The sequence below is a fragment of the Bubalus bubalis genome, chromosome 12 (assembly GCF_019923935.1).
Source record: "Bubalus bubalis isolate 160015118507 breed Murrah chromosome 12, NDDB_SH_1, whole genome shotgun sequence".
Taxonomy (NCBI): Eukaryota; Metazoa; Chordata; class Mammalia; order Artiodactyla; family Bovidae; genus Bubalus; species Bubalus bubalis.
This window is the reverse complement of record NC_059168.1, coordinates 22,019,027-22,043,654: the sequence shown is the minus strand read 5'-3', so window position 1 is coordinate 22,043,654 and position 24,628 is coordinate 22,019,027. Positions and strand designations below refer to the sequence as shown.

The following is a 24,628-nucleotide window of genomic DNA, read 5'->3' as shown; positions in this document are numbered from 1 at the left end:
CCTGGGTCTCCCGCATTGTAGACAGACACTTTACTGTCCGAGCCACCAGGGAAGTGACTATGACAGATGGCATATTCAATTTGAGAGGAAAGAGTCATCCCGAGCAGTGTTGGGTCAGATGTTAGAGGTGTTGATATATAAATAGTCAAGGATGTAGAAAGAGAGGTCATCTGTGTACCCCAGGGACTGGCCCACAGTCAGCCTCAGTAACCTGTAATTGTAATGATGATAATGATGATGATGCCAGCAGTCAAGGATGAGGCACATAAAACATTTCTCCCTTCTGATGGAAAGGTGACGATTGTTCAGCACCTTCCTTCATCTTCTCTTCTCTCCACATATTTTTAAAGGTCACTCTCTAAAAAGACCATTTTTAGACCTGGTTCTGTGGGAGGATAATTAAAGAGAAATTATCTGCATTTCAGAGGATGCCTTACATTAAGCTGAAATCAAACTCAGTGAAATAATTCCATTTTTGCCGCAAACATCTTGAAGCTCTTTGGGTCTCCAGTAGGAGAGGGTAATCCAGTTTTTATCATTTGCTTTGCTTGAATACAGCTGCTTCCTTTTGCTGAAACAGCTGGAATATATCTTGTTTCCAAAGTTTTGCTTCAGAACTTGGCTTTCCCTCTTTTTTTCCAGACCTGGTGTAAATAAGGACATAAGCTGACAATGAAAACATAAACCAAGAACAGCCATTTAAGGAGTTAGAAAATCTGTTTTCCTTATAAGCAATGATGGGACTCCAATCCATCACCAATTTCCCAGGAATGTTAAGATGTCAGATGGGATACCAGTTACAGATAGTCTGCAGAAAGCAACCTGTGTCTAAAAGGATGGAGTTTTAGAGAAACAATTCTATAAAAACTAATTGTGTATGTTTCTCAGTATGACAACCTTAATCATTTGAGTAATGTGAATGAAGACTGTTGAAACATCACCCCATGTCCAATAACCTTGGAAATAGGCTAAGCATGTTGCTCTTTGACAAATGGATATAGCTTTATTGGACCTCAATCACTGACTTTACAAATTAAGAATATTTCTAAGAGCCCTGGGGAGTGTTTGATAAAAGAAAAAAAGCAATTGCTTTCCACATATTAACAATAACAATGGTGATTCCATAATATTAATAACAGATATCATTATTGATAATTTGATGCCTTACAATTACAGACTATCAGATTTCAATCTCAGCTCTGCCACTTACTATTCATGTGAACTATAAGTTATTTGATTGCTTTCTACTCCAGTTTACTCACTTGGAGTATGAGAATAATAGTATCTACCTTATAGGAATGGGCAAGGGTTCAATCAATAGGGCATGGTATAGAATGCTGCTAAGTCACTTCAGTCGTGTCCGACTCTGTGCGACCCCATAGACGGCAGCCCACCAGGCTCCCCCATCCCTGAGATTCTCCAGGCAAGAACACTGGAGTGGGTTGCCATTGGAATGAGGGCTCTGTAAATATTAGCTCAGTTATTACTGTGTTCTTACTGTGTATCTCATGTTAGTTTGACACTGAAGTCTCTGTTCCTCACCCTTGTTCTAGCCTGCCTTCTGGGCGATGGTTGGTAGATGGGGTGGGTGAGGAGGGTAGATGGATGGAAGACAGAGCAAAGAAAAGCATTAACAGACTCAACTAAACCTTTTAACAGCTCACTCTGTGACTCGTATCACATACATATCACAAGACAGAGACATAAGCCACAACATTTCTAGAGAGGAATCATGGAACAAATCTCACTGTATACCCTGTATTTCTTTCATAATGTTTTCAATCAGGGAAAATCTGAGTAAAATCTATTTAACGAAGGTTGATTAAGCAGTTGAATGAACAAAGGATAAATCTTGGGCTGAAAGGCAGGAAAGTGGCAGAAGGTAACAGAGAAGAGGTAGAACTTGCAGAAGGCAAGCTGATGGTGGTTGGGGTGGGGGCCAGTGGGTAGATGGGGTTACCAATGGAGTGAAGGGCATCTCAATTAGCCCTCTTCTGTCCTCTTTTGATTTACATGATGGCAGAACCTGGGTGAGCCCTGTTTGCAGTCAGGTTCCGGGAGAAGTCAGTTCTGAAGTGGAATTTAATGTGCAGGGAATTTATTAGAAAGTGTCTTCAGGATCAACTGTGGTGGAAGGTGAGAAAAGGAAACAGGATTGGGGAAAGGGAGAAGTTGAGCCATGAAGCAAGATCTGTGGCCTCAGCTGATCTCATGAGGGGCTTTGGAGCTACAATAGCCATGAGATTTACCTCTGATGAGCCAAATGGGCCAGGCCTTTGCACTCCTGCCTGGATCCATCACCATATGTGGGATGGGGGCAAGCAGGATTTCTGCAGCTGATGCAGTCTCTGAAGAATCTGACAGCACTGCCAGAAGGTGGGACAATAATCCTTCTGAAAAGAAGGAACTGGTCCTCACAATCCCCAGATTAGCGTTTTTCCACGTGCAGTCAATCAGCCACCTACCTCAGCATCACCTAAAAGGGGCAGATTCCTGGGTCCCTACTGCTACCTATTGAATCAGAGTCTCTAAGGGTAAGGTCTGAGAGTATGCATTGTAATAAGCTCCACAAGTGAACCTGGTTCACAATTCTGACCAAGAAAAGCTACATGTATGAGTTTAAAGAAAAGCCTGTTGGCAAATAAAGTAGGAACTTGAAAAAGAAAATTTCCAAATTCTGCTACTAATCCCACCATGTTCAATGCAATTGACAAAGTAAATTCTTGACGAAAATTAATTTCCTACAGCCCCCTCGGTGGCTCCTGTATGAGGATTTTCCTCTGTGAGCATGGATACATTCTCTGTGGTTGGCCATCCATCCTGTATGTCTGTCCACAGATGCCCAAGAGGAACACAGGGCTTCAAATACATCAACTAGAGCCTGGCAGGCCTGGTGCTGCAAATGCTGATTCATTGTACCAACACAGTCTACAGGCTCATTTGTGTCTCTTCCATGGAATTCTTGTCACTTCTGAAGAGTCCATCAGTTCAGTTCAGTCACTCAGCCGTGTCCAACTCTTTGTGACCCCGTGGACTGCAGCACGCTAGGCTTCCCTGTCCATCACCAACTCTTGGAGCTTACTCAAACTCATGTCCATTGAGTCAGTGATGCCATCCAACCATCTCATCTTCTGTCTCCCTTTTCTCCTCCGGACTTCAATCTTTCCCAGCGTCAGGGTCTTTTCCAATGAGTCAGTTTTTCACATCAGGTAGGGCCAAAGTATTGGAGTTTCAGCTTCAGTATCAGTCCTTCCACTGAATATTCAGGACTGATTCCCTTTACGATTGACTGGTTTGATCTCCTTGCAGTCCAAGGGACTCTCAAGAGTCTTCTCCAACACCACAGTTGAAAAGCATCAATTTTTCAGTGCTCAGCTTTCTTTATAGTCCAACTCTCACATCCATACATGACTACTGGAAAAACCATAGCTTTGACTAGATGGACTTTGTTGGCAAAGTAATGTTTCTGCTTTTTAATATGCTGTCTAGGTTGGTCATAGCTTTTCTTCCAAGGAGCAAGCGTCTTTTTAATATCATGGGTGCAGTCACCATCTGCAGTGATTTTGGATCCCAAGAAAATAAAGTCTGTCACTGTTTCCTTTGTTTCTCCATCTATTTGCCATGAAGTGATGGGACCGGATGCCATAATCCAGTTCTCTGAATGTTGAGTTTTAAGTCAACTTTTTCACTCTCCTTTTTCACGTTCACCAAGAGGCTCTTTAGTTCCTCTTCACTTTCCGCCATAAGGGTGGTGTCATCTGCATAGCTGACGTTATTGATGTTTCTCCCGGCAATCTTGATTCCAGCTGTGCTTCATCCAGCCTGGCATTTCGCATGAAGGGTCCATATGTCAGTAGTACAACCCAGTTAAATCACTGCCTTGTATAAGGAAGCTTTGGGAAGTTGTTAAATAAACTTCCAGCTCCATACCCCCTGAGGAGTATACGTAGAGAACAATTTAATCTCTGTCTCCAAATCTCCACTTTTCTACACGTAATTTTTCATTTGAAACCCATCCTCTGAGCACTGCCAAGTTCACCCCTCTTCCTGCCTTCCTTATTAAGGTCTGGGGCTAGCAATGATATCAATCTAAAGGCCTTAGCCTAAACTAGCTAGACAAAACTAAATATATGGAAAACATCAAAGTTTTCTTTGTGAAAAAGTAAATATTCATATTTGTCCACATACATTATGAGACAATGAAGTTCACATGGTTTGACTCCATAATTCACTTCTTGGAAGTAACCTAAAGAGTAATAATAAATGTGGAGAAAGCACAAAGATATTCATCATAGGATAACCTCTAAAAGTGACACAAATGGAAAAAAGCTAAATATATGCTACAAAAAGAATAACTTAGTATACATTACATGATGGAACTATTAAAATGTTTAGGAATGTTTTGAATAACAAAGCAAAGAGACTTCATTTACTGTTGAGTGAGAAGTGCAGGATATGTAGCAGTTCACACTAAAAGAATTCAAACATTAAAACTGCTTATTAAAAAAAAACACTAAAATATTAATATCAGTGTGTCTAGGTGATGGAAATGAATAATTTTCTTTGAAGTATTTTAATGTTACACTCTAAGTTTATGATTTTTAAAGAAACATATAAAACTTAAACCCTCAAGTTTGTTAAGTCTCTCTCTATATATATTAACATAGAAGTCCATTAAAATGTGGATTCCTAAATTTGAGGACAGTGTTTGCTTCCTAGAAATATCCGGTTATATGGGAAGTGTATCATAGAAGGGATAACTTGTTATTTAGGTATAATCAATCCATAGACTTGGGTAAGGTTATGTGGTTTCAACTATGTTTTCAGAAGAGTTATTTGTTGATAGTCCCCAAAGGAACTGTCCTTCCCTGGTGATAGGATCACTGCCAGAGTCACCTCTGGAGAGGGATCTAGAGTTGCCTGCACTGTGCATGTGACATCAACAGATTGCTTTGCTTTGTGAAGTTGGCTGTCTCTATAGGAGCCTTAGGTGTAATTTCTGGTAATTCTGTATGAGTTATCGTTCTTTGCTTGTCCTTTCAAGGAAACAAGACACTGATTACAGAATAGTAAATTCATTTACATAAAAACTGTAAGCAAAATTAAAAAGATAAATGTTTTCAAATCAAATAAGCTGGGGATACGTGTCAGAAATATGATAAGAAATAGTGTTCTTTTATTAAAGGACAAATCAAAAAGAAAAATGGCACAAAAGTAAACAGCCAGTAGAAATACATTAAATAAGTAAAAAGTTAATATTCAAGAAGATAAAATAAGTAATTTTTAACATAATCTTCAATGCTGGCAAGTGTACAGTGAAAGAGATGCTCATACAGAGATGAGAGGAGTGCAATTGACACAGTTTCTTCTAGAGGTCTGCAAGGCTACATATATCAGGAGCCTTTAAAATAGCTATGCTCTTACACAATCTTTCCTTTTCTAGGGATCTATTCTAAGAAGATGAGTGGAAATTTTTCTGGTTATTTATCACTGTGTAACAAATCTTCTAAAATTTAGTTGCTTAAAACAACAGCAGCCCATATTTAGCTCACAGATGTATGAATCGGGCAGGGTTCTGCAAGGAAGGCTCATCGCTGATCCACGCAGCATCACCCAGAGCAGAGGAGGCAACAAGAGCTGTGTCTACGACTGTTAAGTTGCAGCCAGCTGGAAGCTTGGATAGACTAAAGTCCTCACTTCCTCTCCACATGGGCCACTCCCTCTGCTGCTTGGGCTTCCTCACAGCATGGAGGTTGAGTTCCAAGAGGCACAAGGTGGCTTCTACTAGTTCCTTAAGGCTTAGACCCAGAAATTGGCCTAGTGTCCTTTCCAACCAAGATTTAAAGGGAAGGACCTAGAGCCCACCTCTACATTGAAAGATTATTAAAAAAAATTTAGGGGCTATGTTTTAAAACTGCAACAGAAATTAATACAAATGTACATTATGTCTATCAAAGTCTTAGACATATTATGAAAATATGACATAAATGAAAATATGAATACTCAACATTAGGGGGCTAGTCAAATAAGTTATTTATTTAGCCAATAGGATATTATATAATCATTAAAGTTATGTTTATAAAAATTATGTCTCAAATGTCAAGGAAAATGCTTATATTAGATTTTTAAGATGGACAAAATCTGCATTTATTGTTTATTGCTAAGTTGTGTCAAACTCTCTGTGGCCCCATGGACTGTAGTTAAATATGTAAAATGTACTGAGTTGGGATACACTATGATAAACTAAAGCTTAATTCTGTAGAGAAAATAAGATGTCTATACCAATATCTTGTTATAAGAAGTGATAAAAATCATTACAGAAAGACAGAGGAGTCATCACAGTATTTGAGAGGAGGAATAGGTTACTTTCACTGGAGGAATCAGGGGAGTCTACATAAAGGAGGTGATAATACCTATTGCTGTTGTTTAGTCGGTAAGTCATGTCCAACTCTTTTGCAGACCCCATGGACTGTAGCCTGCCAGTCTCCTCTGTCCATGGGATTTCCCAAGCAAGAATACTGGAGTAGGTTGCCATTTCCTACTCCAGGGGATCTTACTGACCCAGCATTCAAATCCTAGTCTCCTGCATTGACAGGTGGATTCTTTACCAATGAGTCACCAAGGAAGCCCAATCTGCATAATTTGTGTAAAAAAAAGCAATAGTTCTTTGTATCTGTAAATTATCATTGGTTTTCATTTTGTGCTTTCTTTCTTTATATTCTTGTAGGATTTCCCTAACATCCCATAAGGGGCATATGAATTAGTCACTAAGTTGTGTCCAACTCTTGCGACCTCAGGGACTGTAGCCTTCCAGGCTCTTCTGTCTATGGGATTCTCCAGGCAAGAATACTGGAGTGTGCTGCCATTTCATTCTCCAGGGGATCTTCCCAACCCAGGAATTGAACTGGAGTATAAGGGGCATACTTACTTTAATTATTATAAAATATAACTGTTGGATTTAATAAATGGGAAACAAGCCCATAAACATAACAGTTTTTAATGTGGTCTGTTGGCCAGTCCTGGACCTTGGACTGGAGCAGCTTGGACTCTGTCTTAACCCTGCCTGTAATGGGCACCCTCACACAAAGTTAAAGCTCAGAGCTTTACCTTTGCTGGGACTTCTGCCTTCCATTCTACCTGTTGTGTCATCCAACCATCTCATCCTCTGTCACCTCCCTTCTCTTCCTGCCCTCAATCTTTCCCAGCAGCAGAGTCTTTTCCAATGAGTCAGCTCTTTACATCAGGTGGCCAAAGTATTGGAGTTTCAGCATCAGTCCTTCCAGTGAATATTCAGGACTGATTTCCTTTAGGATTAACCAGTTTGATCCCCTTGCTGTCATCCTGTGTCTTCTCCAGCACCACAATTTGAAACCATCTGTTTTTTTAGCACTCTGCCCTCTTTATCATCCAGCATTCTTGTCTTGAGAACCCCATGAACAGCTGGTCTTGTTACTACCATCATTATGCTACTTAATCCTTTATCTACAGGCCATTTCTCTCTTCTCAAAAACCCAAATTAGATGTGGCTTCCCTGACCCAACTCCATTTACAGCTATGCTTATGCTATGTCCTTTCTGTCAGCTCCTATGGGACTCTATGCTGACTCCTATTCTTACACATCATATTTGTAGAATTATCTGCTGATTGTTCATCGGAACAATAAAACTCATCCATTTATTAGTTCCCTGAAGACAAAAATAGTTTTGACCACTGTATTTGGGCTTCCATGGTGGCTCAGATGGTAAAGAATCTGCCAGCAGTACAGGAGATCTGGGTTCAATCCTTGGGTCAGGAAGATCCCCTAGAAAAAGGAATGGCTACCCACTTCAGCATTCTTTCCTGGAGAATTCCCTGGACAGAGGAGTCTGGCGGGCTATAGTCCATGGAGTCATAAAGAGTTGAACACAATTGAGTGACGAACACTTTCCCTTTCACTGTATTGGTAGTAGACACTGGCTTCCTCCAAAGCCATTTACAATCCCCCCTCCCTTGCCACATCTCACAATAAATATTAAAAAGTCAAATGTTTGTATCGCCAGCCTTCCTTATAGCAAGGAGTTATGGCCCATGAGACAAAATTTGCTGTAAGGATTTTATTTAAAAAGCAATATTCTTCTTTCCTTTCCCTGACATTCCTACCTTGAGTAGCGTGGTAATAGCTGGAGGACAGTGGTCATCCTGTCACCACAAGAAAAAAGCAAGACAATTTCTGGGATATCGTCAAGCTTCTAAATCCAATAGCAGCATTATTACCTAAGAATGATAAAGACCTATATGTTTAAACCAGCAAACTAAGACCCAGGACCACATCTGGCCCACTTCCTCCTTTTGTAAAGTTAGGGTGATAAAAGGGTTATTCATTTACGTATTGTCTATGACTGAATTACATAGGGGCAATAAAGACCACATGGAAAAGCCTTAAGTATTTATTTTCTGGCCCTTTACAGAAAGCTTGTTGACCCCTGGTTTAACCACCTTTTGGTCATGGTTCCTGTTGATTACATACAGCCAAATGACTTTTTGATAAATGTCATATCCCCAATAATAAGACAATCCCAAAGAAAGTGCTCAATAAATGGGTGTCCAAGGAATGAATGGGTCAATAATTTGAGGTCACTGACAATATCTCCATTAAAAAAACTCCTCCAGTGTCAAGCAGCACCTTTCATCTTGGATACTCAATTAATGTATATAAATTTTCATTTAGATGTGGAAACAAAAAAAAATTAACTTTCAAAACAATTAGAGAAAATTTAAATACTGAACTGTGTGGGCTTAAGGGTAACAGTTTTGAAAATGCTGGGCTATATGTGTGAGCTAGTGCAGTAAAATTAATTTTCACGGTGCAGCTGGGAATTTTAACAATTTTATTCCCTTTTCTTGGTGGAATTACATTCTAATAACTCACACAGTATTTGACTAATAGGGGCTTTTAGAGGTACATTAATCTTAACCCAGGATGTTTTACAAAAACATCTTCTAGGACTTCCAGTCCTAAGGATTTGACAAGGACTCTGGAAGCTTAAAACACTAGTTGTTTAACTGAGTAGAACTTACAGAAGAGAAGTTGGCTGGAAGGGCATTCCATATGGGAGGTGGAAGCATAAGAATAAAGTACAAAGGTACTTATTTGCCCCTTATGGGAATTAGCATAAGGATATAGTACAAAGGTAGAAAAGACTGTGGCAAACATGATATGGAGTGATATTTAGTTTCTCCATTTATTTTGGAATGTTATTTTCCTTCTAAATAGAAACAAATATTGAATTCAGGATATTAATGGGGCCTCTCATTTGATAAATAAAAGTATTCATGGTCTCACAACTAGTGGTCTTGTCATCTGAAGTAATCAATGATTTTAAATCATAATGAACAAAAGAACTACACTTTTACCTTAGGCCCATCTGCAAGTTGAGCTATTTCAAATCCTAAAAGATGATGCTATGAAAGTGCTGCCAGCAATATGCCAGCAAATTTGGAAAACTCAACAGTGGCCACAGGACTGGAAAAGATCCATTTTCATTCCAATCCCAAAGAAAAGCAATGCCAAAGAATGCTCAAACTACCGCACAATTGCACTCATCTCACACGCTAATAAAGTAATGCTCAAAATTCTCCAAGCCAGGTTTCCGCAATACATGAACCGTGAACTTCCAGATGTTCAAGCTGGATTTAGAAAAGGCAGAGGCACCAGATATCAAATTGCCAACATCCACTGGATCATGGAAAAAGCAAGAGAGTTCCAGAAGAAAACATCTATTTCAGCTTTATTGACTATGCCAAAGCCTTTGACTGTGTGGGTCACAATAAACTGTGGGAAATTCTTTAAGAGATGGGAATACCAGACCACCTGACTTGCCTCGAGAAACCTATATGCAGGTCAGGAAGCAACAGTTAGAACTGGACATGGAACAAGACTGGCTCCAAATAGGAAAAGGAGTACGTCAAGGCTGTATATTATCACCCTGCTTATTTAACTTATATGCAGAGTACATCATGAGAAACACTGGGCTGGAAGAATCACGAGCTGGAATCAAGATTGCTGGGAGAAATATCAATAACCTCAGATATGCAGACAATACCACCCCTATGGCAGAAAGTGAAGAACTAATGAGCCTCTTGATGAAAGTGAAAGAGGAGAGTGAAAAAGTTGACTTAAAGCTCAACATTCAGAAAACAAAGATCATGGCATCTGGTCCCATCACTTCATGGCAAATAGATAGGAAAACAGTGGAAACGGTGGCTGACTTTATTTTGGGGGGCTCCAAAATCACTGCAGATGGTGACTGCAGCCATGAAATTAAAAGACGCTTACTCCTTGGAAGGAAAGTTATGACCAACCTAGACAGCATATTAAAAAGCAGAAACATTACTTTGCGAACTAAATCCATCTAGTCAAGGCTATGGTTTTTCCAGTGGTCATGTATGGATGTGAGAGTTGGATTATAAAGAAAGCTGAGCACAGAAGAATTGATGCTTTTGAACTGTGGTGTTGGAGAAGACTCTTGAGAGTCCCTTGGACTGCAAGGAGATCCAACCAGTCCATCCTAAAGGAGATCAGTCCTGGGTGTTCATCGGAAGGACTGATGTTGAAGCTGAAACTCCAATACTTTGGCCACCTGATGCGAAAAGCTGACTCATTTGAAAAGACTGTGATGCTGGGAAAGATTGAAGGCAGGAGGAGAAGGGAACAACAGAGGATGAGGTGGTTTTGTGGCATCACAGACTCAGTGGACATGAGTTTGGGTAAACTCTGGGAGTTGATGATGGACAGGGAGGCCTGGTGTGTTGCAGTTCATGGGGTCACAGAGAGTCAGACACAACTGAGCGACTGAACTGAACTGAACTGATCTACATGTAGGACAGTTTATTAAGATAATCTCTGTTCAGTTTCTTGTCTTTAAACACTCAGGTGAGTCCATCAATAGTCCAAAACTCTTTTGCATTTTAAAGTGATTTATGTCATAAAGAGAACATATTCAAATAAAGAGTATACTTTTGATACACCTCTTCTGGCTATACCAAGAACACTGAAAGTCCAGTATATAGATTTTGTAAACACTGTGCCAATCCTTACCAGTGTTGCCCACAAAGCTGCCAGAAATCTGAACTAAGAATCTCCCAACTCCCAGTGGAAGAAGTAAATGAAAACTACCCTTTTTTTTTTTAAGGAATATAGTGGTTTCATTGAAGGGAAAAGAGAAATGGAGTTGAACTGAGGCAAAATCAAAACATAATTAAAAAAAACCATAATGGATCCACCAAAAGTTGAATTGAATAAATGAGTCAGGGGACCAAGGTTGGGACACTTGAGTGTATTAAGAGATGAAAAGGAAGGATGAGGAGCAGGCATATAAAACCCACTTACTGTGCTTCTGCAGTCTTGAGCTTGACTTAAATCCCACCCTTGCTTGGTCAGCTGGAGCTCAAGGCAAGGCAAAAGACTCAGTGAGTTTCTCTCTCTAACACTTAGAATCCTTAACTCATTAAAAGGCTCATTTATAGGATTTCTGCCTCCCTCTTAACAACATCCTTCTCTTTTCTTGAAGGAATTTCCTTCAAACAGTGTACACAGCATTGGCCAATAAAAAGTTTTTAGAAGTATATTGAGCCATGGTGACTCAAGAAAAATCTCAAAGGATTTCTGATCCTAATGATTTGATAAGGAACCCATTTCACCTAAAGACTGACACCTTGGAGTGTGTCAAAATGCTTTGCCCTGGAGATATCTTGTTTTTGCCTTTTCACTTTTTCTTCTACTTCCTCAGGCTAGGAAGAGAGATGAAAAGAGCATTACACAAAACTCAAGACCTGAATTCTGGCCAAGGATCTTCCACAAAGTAGCCTATGGTTTCAGTCAAGTTACTTATATTTTCTGTGTCATAATTATGTCTTTTGTAAAATAACAGTTCAGAGTTCTGGAATCCTTACCAGCAATATGAGTCCTGAGGATAACCCCAGACCTTGTAGTGATCCTTGTTCTGGATTGTAACTGCTCTAACATTACTCTAAGCTCCCGTGGAAATTATTTTAAAGGCAGTACATTTGGGAAGATGGCAGAATGTAGCAGAAAGCATGTGGATTTTGGAATCAGAAACCTAAGCTGACAGAAGAAAAAGAGCGGCTCTTACATAAATACAATTTTTGTTACTTTGGGCTGGTTCCTCAACCTCTTTGAGCCAAGGCTTGGCTCAAAACCTTGGGCCAACATTACAAGGATATAACAACAACTACCTAAAGGGACATATAAAACATATGGCAAGGGGCCTGAAAATTTCAAGTACTCGATTAATGTTAGTTCCACACCCGCTTTACCCCCATGGTTCAAAATAAGGAAGAGATGAAAAAGACAGGCAAGATTACAAAGGGTTTGACCAAGAGTAATTAGGAGTATAGTGAATAAAATAGATGTGGACTGCAAACTAGTACAGCCACTATGGAGAACAGTGTGGAGATTCCTTAAAAACTGGAAATAGAACTGTCATACGACCCAATCCCACTGCTGGGCATACACACCGAGGAAACCAGAAGTGAAAGAGACACATGTACCCCAATGTTCATCGCAGCACAGTTTATAATAGCCAGGACATGGAAGCAACCTAGATGTCCATCAGCAGATGAATGGATAAGAAAGCAGTGGTACATATACACAATGGAGTATTACTCAGCCATTAAAAAGAATGCATTTGAATACATTTGAATCAGTTCTAATGAGGTGGATGAAACTGGAGCCTATTATACAGAGTGAAGTAAGCCAGAAAGAAAAACACCAATACAGTATACTAATGCATATATATGGAATTTAGAAAGATGGTAATGATAACAGGGTATGCAAGACAGCAAAAGAGACACAGATGTATAGAACAGTCTTTTGGACTCTGTGGGAGAGCGGGGGGTGGGGGGTGATTTGGGAGAATGGCATTAAAGCATGTATAATATCATATAAGAAACGAATTGTCAGTCCAGGTTTGATGCAGGATACAGGAAGCTTGGGGCTGGTGCTCTGGGATGACCCAGAGGGATGGTATGGGGAGGGAGGTGGGAGGGGGGTTCAGGATGGGGAACACATGTACACCCGTGGTGGATGCATGTTGATGTATGGAAAAACCAATACAATATTGTAAAGTAAAATAAATAAATAAATAATTTTTTTTTTAAATGAAAAAAATAAAATAAAATAGATGTGGAAATTTAGTAGAATAAAATTATTTGAAGGTAGAGAGAGTTCAGTTTTAGGAGTATCAGTTTGAGAGGAAAGCTAAATAGCTTAGAGAAAATATATGTCCAGAAAGCAATTGAGAATGTAGAAGGAAAGGCTTATGAGAAAAATAAGAGGAGATAAAAAATTTGAGTGTCTTTCATCATTAACCCACAGGAGGTAAGTTTTTCAAGTGTTGATTGCAAGCCATTTTAAGAAATACATTTGATATTTCTAACTAGTATTTACTACTGTATATGTGTGGGCTTCCCTAGTAGCTCAGCTGGTAAAGAATTCACCTGCAATGTAGGAGATCCCAGTTCAATTCCTGGATAGGGAAGATCTGCTGGAGAAAGGATAGGCTATCCACTCAGTATTCTTGGGCTTCGTTGGTGGTTCAGCTGGTAAAGAATCTGTCTGCAATGTGGGAGACCTGGGTTAAGTTCCTGGGTTGGGAAGATCCCCTGGAGACAGGAATGGCTACCCACTCCAGGAGAATTCCATGGACTCTATAGTCCATGGGGTTGCAAAGAGTCAGACACAACTGAATGACTTTCGCTTCACAAAGGGTATATGTATGTGTGCACATGCATTTGAATGTATATAGGCATGAAGTAAATTCCCCATTTAAGAGTTTGCATCCTTACACCATGATACAGTAGGATATTTTCTATTGCTTTCTAGTCTATTCTGCTCTTTTTCTGTTTCATTAAGTAAAAAAGAAATTATGGCAGCAACTCTAAATCGATTCCATGGCCGAGTAATGTCGACAACCGAAAGTTTGAAAGACACTCCTTTGGAGGAAATAGACACATTATTTACAGCTATTATCTAAACTATCCACATAAAGAACTCAATAATGACCTTCCAGCTTTGTCCACAGAATAACAATCCCTGGTTTCCTGAGACAAGATAGAGCGCTGCATGTGTCTGATAATTTGTTGGTTGATTTAATGGTGTGCCCTTGAACAATAACTGACATAAATAAAAGCTTTTAACAGTTTTAAACTGTGTTCCTCTAGATTTGGACCTTTGATCTCCTCACCAAGCCTGGTAAGAATTCACATATGTTCATTTGATTGGCAAAGAAACTGAGGTTTCCGAGTCACACAGCTGTGAGTGAGTCCAGTTTTCCTGAATCTATAGGTCATGCTCTTCACAAGTAAACCTGCATAGCTATTCTGTTCAAAGCAACAAACACATTGATAAAGTACAGACAAAATATTCTTACTCAAATTCCTGCTGCTGTTCAACATGGCAATCATTTCACAGGCTTCACCCAAAACACAGTGCAACGTGAACTTGAATCTCCCTCCAAGAGTGTCTCCCCACTGAGGGACTGTTGATCCATCAAGTTGATGGGCTGTTTCCATCAGTGTCACATCCAGATTCTAGGCATCTGTCCCCAGCCTGCAGCTGGGCTTCAGTGCTCTGCTGTTTCCATGTAACAAGATGAGAGAGAATCATAACTATTACCCTTGTCTCTCTAATGAGTGGTTTCCATTAAACCAAGTCCTTAGCTAGTCTCAATAAGAGAAGAGGTAATTTCCTGATATTGGATCTTTTTATGACTTTCTGTAAATGACTCAGGGGGGACAAAAATGCTTTTTCTCACAAATCTTGGTCCTGTAACAATTTTCTACCTGATGGAAAAATTAAAACGAGGAACAGTATATAGTTTGCTTAGATCTCTTTGATCCCTGCTTTTCCCTTTCATATGCTTTGAATAAAATTAAGCTAAATCATAAAATAATCAATTTTTCAAATGGTTTCCCTCTTGAAATTTTCCTCCTTTAAGACCCAGTCTAAGTGCATCTTCTTTGCAAAGATTTCTCTGGTCATAATTAATAACTTCTATTGCGCCACAGCAAAGTCTATGCCTCTCTATTTTAATATTAACATTCTGTTTCTACTATTTAAAATTTTTTCGTTTAAAATCATTTAAATCTCATCATAAAAATTGTATATTAACATTCGATTATATTTTTGTTTATAACTAAACTCCCTCAAAATTCTAGGTATCATTTATGACTTGATCTCCATGTCTTATGCATAGGAGGTCCACAATAGTGACATTGAATAATCTGTAAGTTAGAAATCAATGTAGTTTTGCAGTATTCTTCCCTGGTATTGATCAATATAAACAGTTCTTATACTAATACTGTTTCTTCTCAGGGAAAGAAAATTATAACTCAAACCAAGGGCGGGGGAAGGTCTCAATGGAATATGAAGGAAGTAGGAAACACAGAGTCAAGCATGGGGAATCCCTGTCATTCAATAGCTTAGATAGTGAATGGGAACTGAAAAGAGAAAAAATACAGAAATGAATAAAGATATAAAATTATGAGGTAAGAGTTGGACAGAATGACCCCACACTGATTGCAAACCTAGTAAGTAACTTATATACACACAGTGCTTATTTAGTTCAACAAAATGGGTGATCTTCTGTCTTACGGATACAGAACCTGAGGCCCAGAAAAGTAAGGAGTTTGCCAAGATTACATTCAATAAGTATCTGAATCAGGATTTAAATTTGGCTCTGTCTGATGCAAATGTGGGTCTGTCTGATGAACAGACTGGTTCCAAATTGGGAAAGGAGTATGTCAAGGCTGTATATTGTCACCCTGCTTATTTAACTTATATGCAGAGCACATAATATGAAATGCCAGGCTGGATGAAGCACAAGCTGGAATCAAGATTTCTGGGAGAAATATCAATAACCTCAGATAAGCAGATGACAACACCCTTATGGCAGAAAGTGAAGAAGAACTAAAGAGACTCTTGATTGAAGTGAAAGAGGAGAATGAAAAAGTTGGCTTAAAACTCAACATTCAGAAAACTAAGAACGTGGCATTTGGTCCCATCACTTCATGGCAAATAGATGGGGAAACAATGGAAACAGTGAGAGACTTTATTTTCTTGGGATCAAAAATCACTGCAGATGGTGACTGCAGGCTTGAAATTAAAAGACGCTTGCTCCTGGGAAGAAAAGCTCTGACCAATCTATACAGCTTATTAAAAAGGAAAGACATTACTTTTCCAACAAAGGTCCATCTAGTAAAAGCTTTGGTTTTTCCAGTAGTCATGTATGGATGTGAGAGTTGGACTATAAAGAAAGCTGAGTGCCAAAGAATTGATGCTTTTGAACTGTGCTGTTGGAGAAGACTCTTGAAAGTCCCTTGGACTGCAAGGAGATCCAACCAGTCCATCCTAAAGGAAATCAGTCCTAAATATTCATTGGAAGGACTGATGTTGAAGCTGAAACTCCAATACTTTGGCCACCTGATGTGAAGAACTGACTCATTGGAAAAGATCCTGATGTTGGGAAAGACTGAGGGGAGGAAGAGAAGGAGATGACAGAGGATGAGATGGTTGGATGGCATCACCAACTCGATGGACATGAGTTTGAGCAAGCTCCAGGAGTTGGTGATGGACTGGGAGGCCTGGTGTGCTGCAGTCCATAGGGTCACAAAGACATGACTGAGCGACTGAAATGAACTGATGCAAATCTTTTTTCCACACTTGTGACTGCCTGTCTAAAATGTTATTTTTTTTTTTTTTTGCTATCCCGATAGGATATATAAGCACAGTGATAGCCATAAGGTATTAGAATTCCCATCTCTCAGGTTTTATTACTTCTGCCTTTGTCTTGCTATTTCCCCAGGTAATATATGCTCCAAATTGTAAAAATAAGGCTAGTTCTATTTGCTTTTCAACAGGTGTTTGATCATAATATCCTAGACAGGGGAGATACTACTTTCTATCAAGGAACTGTCAGAGCTGCTAACCTTTAACCATAGTTTCTAATGTGGAAACAGCAGAACTGAGGGCCCCAAAGGGATAGGAAGCCTTGTTTACAGGTAACTGAAGTCACGCACTCCATCAGTTCCAAGGGGAAGTCATCAGGGTTTTGCATATAGAAATCTAAAATCTCTTCTTCCTCATTTGCACTGATTTTAAGAGTTGGAAGATCCATCTATGAAATGTTTACCACATTAACAACAGAATCAGTCCCTTAAAAGGCAATTGACTAAATTGTTCTAACCCTTGCCCTTGAGACCTTAGCTCCTAATTTAAAGCTAAATCTATCCTTGGCCAAATACAATAATCAAAGTCACAGAAACAGAGAATAGAAGTGGTTTCCAGGAGTTTGGGGGAAAAAAATTGGGGGTTGCTATTCAGTAAGTATAAAGTGTAAGTTCTAGAGATTTGTTCTGCAATAGATAGCCACAGATAGTAACACTATATTGTGAACTTAAAGCTTTGTTAAGAGGGTAGATCTCCTGTTGGGTGTTTTTATTGTTAGGGAGGGAAGAGCAGGGAGAGAGGACATATTGTGGAGGGGATAGGGAGGAAAAAAAAGAAATTCCACTGGTGGTTCCACTGGCCAGAGCGAAGTGGGAGGGGGGTTTTAAGTAAAATAGGTGAAGCGGATTAAGAGGTACAGACATCCACTTAGAAGATAAAAAAATCATGGATATGTAATGTAAAGCATAAAGAATATGGCCAATACTATAATAATTTTATATGGTAACAGTTACTAGACTTATCATGGTGATCATTTCATAAAGTTATTCAGATGTTGAATCACAATGCTATATACCTGACACTAATATAACATTGTAGTTAGCTATACTTTGCAAAACTGAAAAAACTCAGTCAGGATTCAGGACATCAATTTTACACTGAACCTGTCATTAGCTCCTGATTTAACCTTCCTATATTTAATTACACAAATGAGCTAATACAGATATCTCTTCCTATTTCCTTCTTACCTAAGTGATGGGCACTATATCAGAGACATGTTCTGTACTTTTTCACGTAACTAATATATCCTGGAAAAATCAGTTCATATCAGTTCACAGAGACCTTTCTCATTCTTTCTACAACTGCACAGGATTCTATTTGTAGGTGGCTTAGTCACTTTGATCGGAGAAGGCAATGGCACCCCACTCCAGTTCTTTTGCCTAGAAAATCCCATGGATGGAGGAGCCTGGTTGGCTGCAATCCATGGGGTCGCTAGAGTCGGACACGACTTTCACTTTTCAGTTTCATGCATTAGAGAAGGAAATGGCAACCCACTCCAGTGTTCTTGCCTGGAGAATCCCAGGGACGGGGGAGCCTGGTGGGCTGCCGTCTATGGGGTCGCACAGAGTCGGACACGACTGAAGCGAGTTAGCAGCAGCAGCAGCAGCAGCAGCAGCAGCAGCAGTCACTTTGCTATGGATGGGTAGTTAGATTTTTTCCATTTGTATTTCCCAATTACCAATGATAAATCTTGTGCATTCATGATTTTCCTATTGTTAGGGATGTATCTTTATGGCAGATTATGAGAAGTGAGATTGCAGGATCAAAAGGTGAGCACAGTTTAGTAGGCATTGCCAAATAACCCTTAGAAAGGGTTGTAAAGTTTGCATTTCAAGTGGTAGGTATTGAGAGGAACTGTCCTCTCACAGCCTCGCCAACAGAGTATGCTGTCAATACTTTTTTTCACCCATCTTAAGGGTGAAAAATGGCGTATCAGTGGTTTTGTTAATTTGCATTTCTTTGATTATACATGGCAACTTTCATATTTCTAAGGGCCGTTTACATGTTAATCTGAATTATCTGATACTGTCCCTTTGCCACTTTTCTGTTGGATTTTGGCCCTTTGCTCCTTGATGTTTACAGTTTCTTTATAGATAAAAGGATATTTGGCTTTAGTCTGTAGTGTACGCTGCAAATATTTTCTCCCAGTTTTTCAGCTATGGTGTTTTTTTTTTTTTAAACATGCAAAAATATTTTATTTCATATAGTCAAAGTTATCAGTCTTTTATTGCCTATAGATTTTGAGGTGTAATTAGACTTTTTCTTCACCAAGAGGAATTCACTCATGTTTTCTTACAGTTCTACATAGTTTTGTGCTTACATTCAGATCTTTGATCCATTTTAAGTTAGTGATGTATTTGCTATATAGTGTAAAGTACAAATCTAATTTTTTTTTTCTTTTTCCAAGTGGTAACTAGGCTATTCAAGCTTCCTTTATTAAAAAGTCCATCTTTGCTTTTTATCATATTGTGAATTTCCATATAAAGTTTGGTCTGATACTGAGTTTCTCTGCTATTCTACTAGTGTATTTGTCTATTTACACTTTAGCATCTCCTTCTTTTAATTATAGAGGCTCAACGTTAATGTCTGATAGGTTTGGTCCACTCTCATAATTTTTCTTTTTCAGTGTTTCTCTTTTATTCTGTATATTTGGTTATTCTTTACATTTGGTTTCTTAATAAAAATTTAAGCATCAATTTATAAATTTCCATAAAAAGCTTGTTTATATCTTATCAATTAACAGGAAGAACTGATATCTTTGTAATGATGTGTTTGAGTTATTTGTATCTTTCATTCTCTTCAGTTTGTCAAATGTAATATATCATGTGCAGATATAGTTTTATTTCTTTGTTTATTCTTATACTTTGATTCCTTGCATCTAACTCACTGATTAATGCCTCTAGTGAAACAAAGAAATTAGTGAATGTATTGGCATCCATGCTATCCATTCCTTATCTTGGAAATACCTCTAGAGTTTTATCATTAAGAAAATGGTTTTGGGATTTATATATATTTAATCATGTTAACACAAGAGAAGACTCTACACATGGACATCACCAGATGGTCAACACCGAAATCAGATTGATTACGTTCTTTGCAGCCAAAGGTGGAGAAGCTCTATACCGTCAACAAAAACAAGACCAGGAGCTGACTGTGGCTCAGATCAAGAACTCCTTATTACCAAATTCAGACTTAAATTGAAGAAAGTAAGGAAAATCATTAGACCATTCAGGTATGACCTAAATCAAATACCTTATGATTATACAGTGGAAGTGAGAAATAGATATAAGGGCCTAGATCTGACAGATAGAGTGCCTGATGAACTATGGACAGAGGTTCGTGACATTGTACAGGAGACAGGGATCAAGACCATCCCCATGGAAAAGAAATGCGAAAAGGCAAAATGGCTGTCTGGGGAGGCCTTACAAATAGCTGTGAAAAGAAGACAAGCGAAAAGCAAAGAAGAAAAGGAAAGATATAAGCATCTGAATGCAGAGTTCCAAAGAATAGCAAGGAGAGATAAGAAAGCCTTCCTCAGTGATCAATGCAAAGAAATAGAGGGAAAGCAACAGAATGGGAAAGACTAGAGATCTCTTCAAGAAAATTAGAGATACCAAGGGAACATTTCATGCAAAGATGGGCTCGTTAAAGGACAGAAATGGTATGGACCTAACAGAAGCAGAAGATATTAAGAAGAGATGGCAAGAATACACAGAAGAACTGTACAAAAAAGATCTTCATGACCCAGATAATCACAATGGTGTGATCACTGACCTAGAGCCAGACATCCTGGAATGGGAAGTCAAGTGGGCCTCAGAAAGCTTCACTACAAACAAAGCTAGTGGAAGTGATGGAATTCCAGTTGAGCTATTTCAAATCCTGAAAGATGAAGTGCTGCACTCAATATGCCAGCAAATTTGGAAAACGAAGCACTGGCCACAGGACTGGAAAAGGTCAGTTCTCATTCTAATCCCAAAGAAAGGCAATGCCAAAGAATGCTCAAACTACCACACAATCGCACTCATCTCACATGCTAGTAAAGTAACGCTCAAAATTCTCCAAGTCAGGCTTCAGCAATACTTGAACCTTGAGCTTCCTGATGTTCAAGCTGGTTTTAGAAAAGACAGAGGAACCAGAGATCAAATTGCCAACACCCTCTGGATCATGGAAAAGGCAAGAGAGATGCAGAAAAACATCTATTTCTGCTTTATTGACTATGCCAAAGCCTTTGACTGTGTGGATCACAATAAACTGTGGGAAATTCTGAAAGAGATGGGAATCCCAGACCACCTGATCTGCCTCTTGAGAAATCTGTATGCAGATCAGGAAGCAACAGTTAGGACTGGACATGGAACAACAGACTGGTTCCACATAGGAAAAGGAGTTTGTCAAGGCTGTATATTGTCACCCTGCTTATTTAACTTATATGCAGAGTACATCATGAGAAACACTGGACTGGAAGAAGCACAAGCTGGAATCAAGATTGCTGGGAGAAATATCAATAACCTCAGATATGCAGATGATACCACCCTAATGGCAGAAAGTGAAGAGGAACTAAAGAGCCTCTTGATGAAAGTGAAAGAGGAGAGTGAAAAAGTTGGCTTAAAGCTCAACATTCAGAAGACAAAGATCATGGCATCTGGTCCCATCACTTCATGGGAAATAGATGGGGAAACAGTGGAAACAGTGTCAGACTTTATTTTGGGGGGCTCCAAAATCACTGCAGATGGTGACTGCAGCCATGAAATTAAAAGACGCTTACTCCTTGGAAGGAAAGTTATGACCAACCTAGATAGCATATTCAAAAGCAGAGACATTACTTTGCCAACAAAGGTTCGTCTAGTCAAGGCTATAGTTTTTCCTGTGGTCATGTATGGATGTGAGAGTTGGACTGTGAAGAAGGCTGAGCGCCGAAGAATTAATGCTTTTGAACTGTGGTGTTGGAGAAGACTCTTGAGAGTCCCTTGGACTGCAAGGAGATCTAACCAGTCCATTCTGAAGGAGATCAGCCCTGGGATTTCTTTGGAAGGAATGATGCTTAAGCTGAAACTCCAGTATTTTGGCCACCTCATGCGAAAAGTTGACACATTGGAAAAGACTCTGATGCTGGGAGGGACTGGGGCAGGAGGAGAAGGGGACGACAGAGGATGAGATGGCTGGATGGCATCACTGACTCGATGGACGTGAGTCTGACTGAACTCCGGGAGTTGGTAATAGACAGGGAGGCCTGGCATGCTGTGATTCCTGGGGTCGCAAAGAGTCAGACACGACTGAGCGACTGAACTGAACTGAATCATGTTAAGATAGTATCCCTCAAGTCCTCAATTCATTTTTTTAATGCTTTTATCAGTTAATTTTGAATTTCCTCTATGGCTTTATCAACATCTATGGAGATGGTGGCTTGGATGGTAAAGAAATGCCTGCACATAGAAGAAACATACCTCAACATAATAAAAGCCATATATGATAACCCACAGCAAACATTATCCTCAATGGTGAAAAATTGAAAGCATTTCCCCTAAAGTCAGGAACAAGACAAGGGTGCCCACTTTCATCACTACTATTCAACATAGTTTTGGAATTCTTAGCCACAGCAATCAGAGAATAAAAAGAAATAAAAGGAATCCAGATTGGAAAAGAAGAAGTAAAACTCTCACTTCAGATGACATGATCCTCTACATAGAAAACCCTAAAGACACCACCAGAAAATTACCAGAGCTAATCAATGAATATAGTAAATTTGCAGGATACAAAATTAATGCACAGAAATCCCTTGCATTCCTATACACTAACAATGAGAAAACAGAGAAATTAAGGAAACAATTCCATTCACCATTGTGACAAAAAGAATAAAATACTTAGGAATAAATCTACCTAAAGAAACAAAAGACCTATATATAGAAAACTATAAAACATTGATGAAAGAATCAAAGATGACACAAATAGATGGAGAAATATACCATGTTCATGGATCAGAAGAATCAATATAGTGAAAATGAGTATACAACCCAAAGCAATCTATAGATTCAAAGCAATTTGTATCAAGCTGCCAACGGTATTTTTCAGAGAACTAGAACAAATAATTTCACAATTTGTATGGATATACAAAAAACCTTGAATAGCCAAAGCAATATTGAGAAAGAAGAATGGAACTGGAGGAATCAATCTGCCTGACTTCAGACTATATGACTAAGCTACAGTCATCAAGACAGTATGGTACTGGCACAAAGACAGAAATATAGATCAATGCAACAAAATAGAAAGCCCAGAGATAAACCCACACACCTATGGACACTTTATCTTTGACAAAGGAGGCAAGAATATACAATGGAGAAAAGATAATCACTATAACAAGTGGTGCTGGGAAAATGGTCAACCACTTGTAAAAGAATGAAACTGGAACACTTTCTAACACCATACACAAAAATAAACTCAAGATGGATTAAAGATCTAAACGTAAGACTAGCAACTATAAAACTGCTAGAGGAAAACATAAGCAAAACACTCTCTGACATAAATCATAGCAGGATCCTCTATGACCCACCTCCTAGAGTAATGGAAATAAAAGCAAAAATAAACAAATGGGACCTAATTAAACTTAAAAGCTTTTGCACAGCAAAGGAAACTATAAGCAAGGTGAAAAGACAGCCTTCAGAATGGGAGAAAATAGCAAATGAAGCAACTGACAAAGAATTAATCTCAAAAATATACAAGCAGCTCATGCGGCTCAATTCTGGAAAAATAAACGATCCAATCAAAACATGGGCCAAAGAACTAAAGAGACATTTCTCCAAAGAAGATATACAGATGGCGAAAAAACACATGAAAAGATGCTCAACATCACTCATTATCAGAGAAATGCAAATCAAAACCACAATGAGGTACCATCTCACACCGGTCAGAATGGCTGCTATCAAAAAATCTACAAACAATAAATGCTGGAAAGGGTGCAGAGAAAAGGGAACCCTCTTACACTGTTGGTGGGAATGCAAACTAGTACAGCCACTATGGAGAACAGTGTGGAGATTTCTTAAAAAACTGGAAATAGAACTGCCATACGACTCAGCAATCCCACTGCTGGGCATACACACTGAGGAAACCAGAATTGAAAGAGACATGTGTACCCCAATGTTCATTGCAGCACTGTTTATAATAGCCAGGACATGGAAGCAACCTAGATGTCCATCAGCAGATGAATGGATGAGAAATCTGTGGTACATATACACAATGGAATATTACTCAGCCATTAAAAAGAATACATTTGAATCAGTTCTAATGAGGTGGACGAAACTGGAGCCTATTATACAGAGTGAATCAAGCCAGAAAGAAAAACACCAATACAGTATACTAACACATATATATGGAATTTAGAAAGATGGTAACGATGACTCTATATGCGAGACAGCAAGAGAGACACAGATGTAAAGAACAGACTTTTGGACTCTGTGGGAGAATTCAAGGGTGGGATGATTTGAGAAAATAGCATTGAAACATGTATATTACCATATGTGAAACAGATGACCAGTTCAAGTTTGATGCATGAAACAGGGCACTCAAAGCCAGTGCACTGGGACAACCCTGAGGGATGGGATGGGAGGGAGGTGGGAGGAGGGTTCAGGATGGCAGACACATGTACACCCAAGGCTAATTTATGTCAATGTGTGGCAAAAACCACTAAAATGTTGTAATCAGCCTCCAATTAAAATTAATTAATTAAAAAAAGAAAAAAGAATCTATCTGCCATGCAGGAGACCTGGCTTTGATTCCTGGGTTGGGAAGATCCCCTGGAGCAGGACATGGTGGCCCACACCAGTATTCTTGCCTGGAGAATTCCCATGGACA

The 24,628-nt window shown here is 39.1% G+C and overlaps 1 long non-coding RNA gene across 8 annotated transcripts in view; it reads right to left on the bottom strand.

Moving 5' to 3' along the window:
- Window positions 1–24,628, bottom strand: part of LOC123464757 — a 161,261-nt gene that overhangs the window by 51,350 nt on the left and 85,283 nt on the right. Inside the window, exons 4-5 of one of the 8 annotated variants that reach the window (XR_006639775.1) lie at window positions 8,140–8,253; window positions 438–644 (exon numbers count right to left, since the gene is read on the bottom strand). The exons of 5 other annotated variants lie outside the window; for them this stretch is intronic. This is a non-coding gene — a long non-coding RNA (uncharacterized LOC123464757). Of the gene's footprint in view, window positions 1–437; window positions 645–8,139; window positions 8,254–14,227; window positions 14,630–24,628 lie in introns of those variants that run through there. 2 more of the 8 variants (XR_006639776.1, XR_006639780.1) reach the window with 2 other exon arrangements.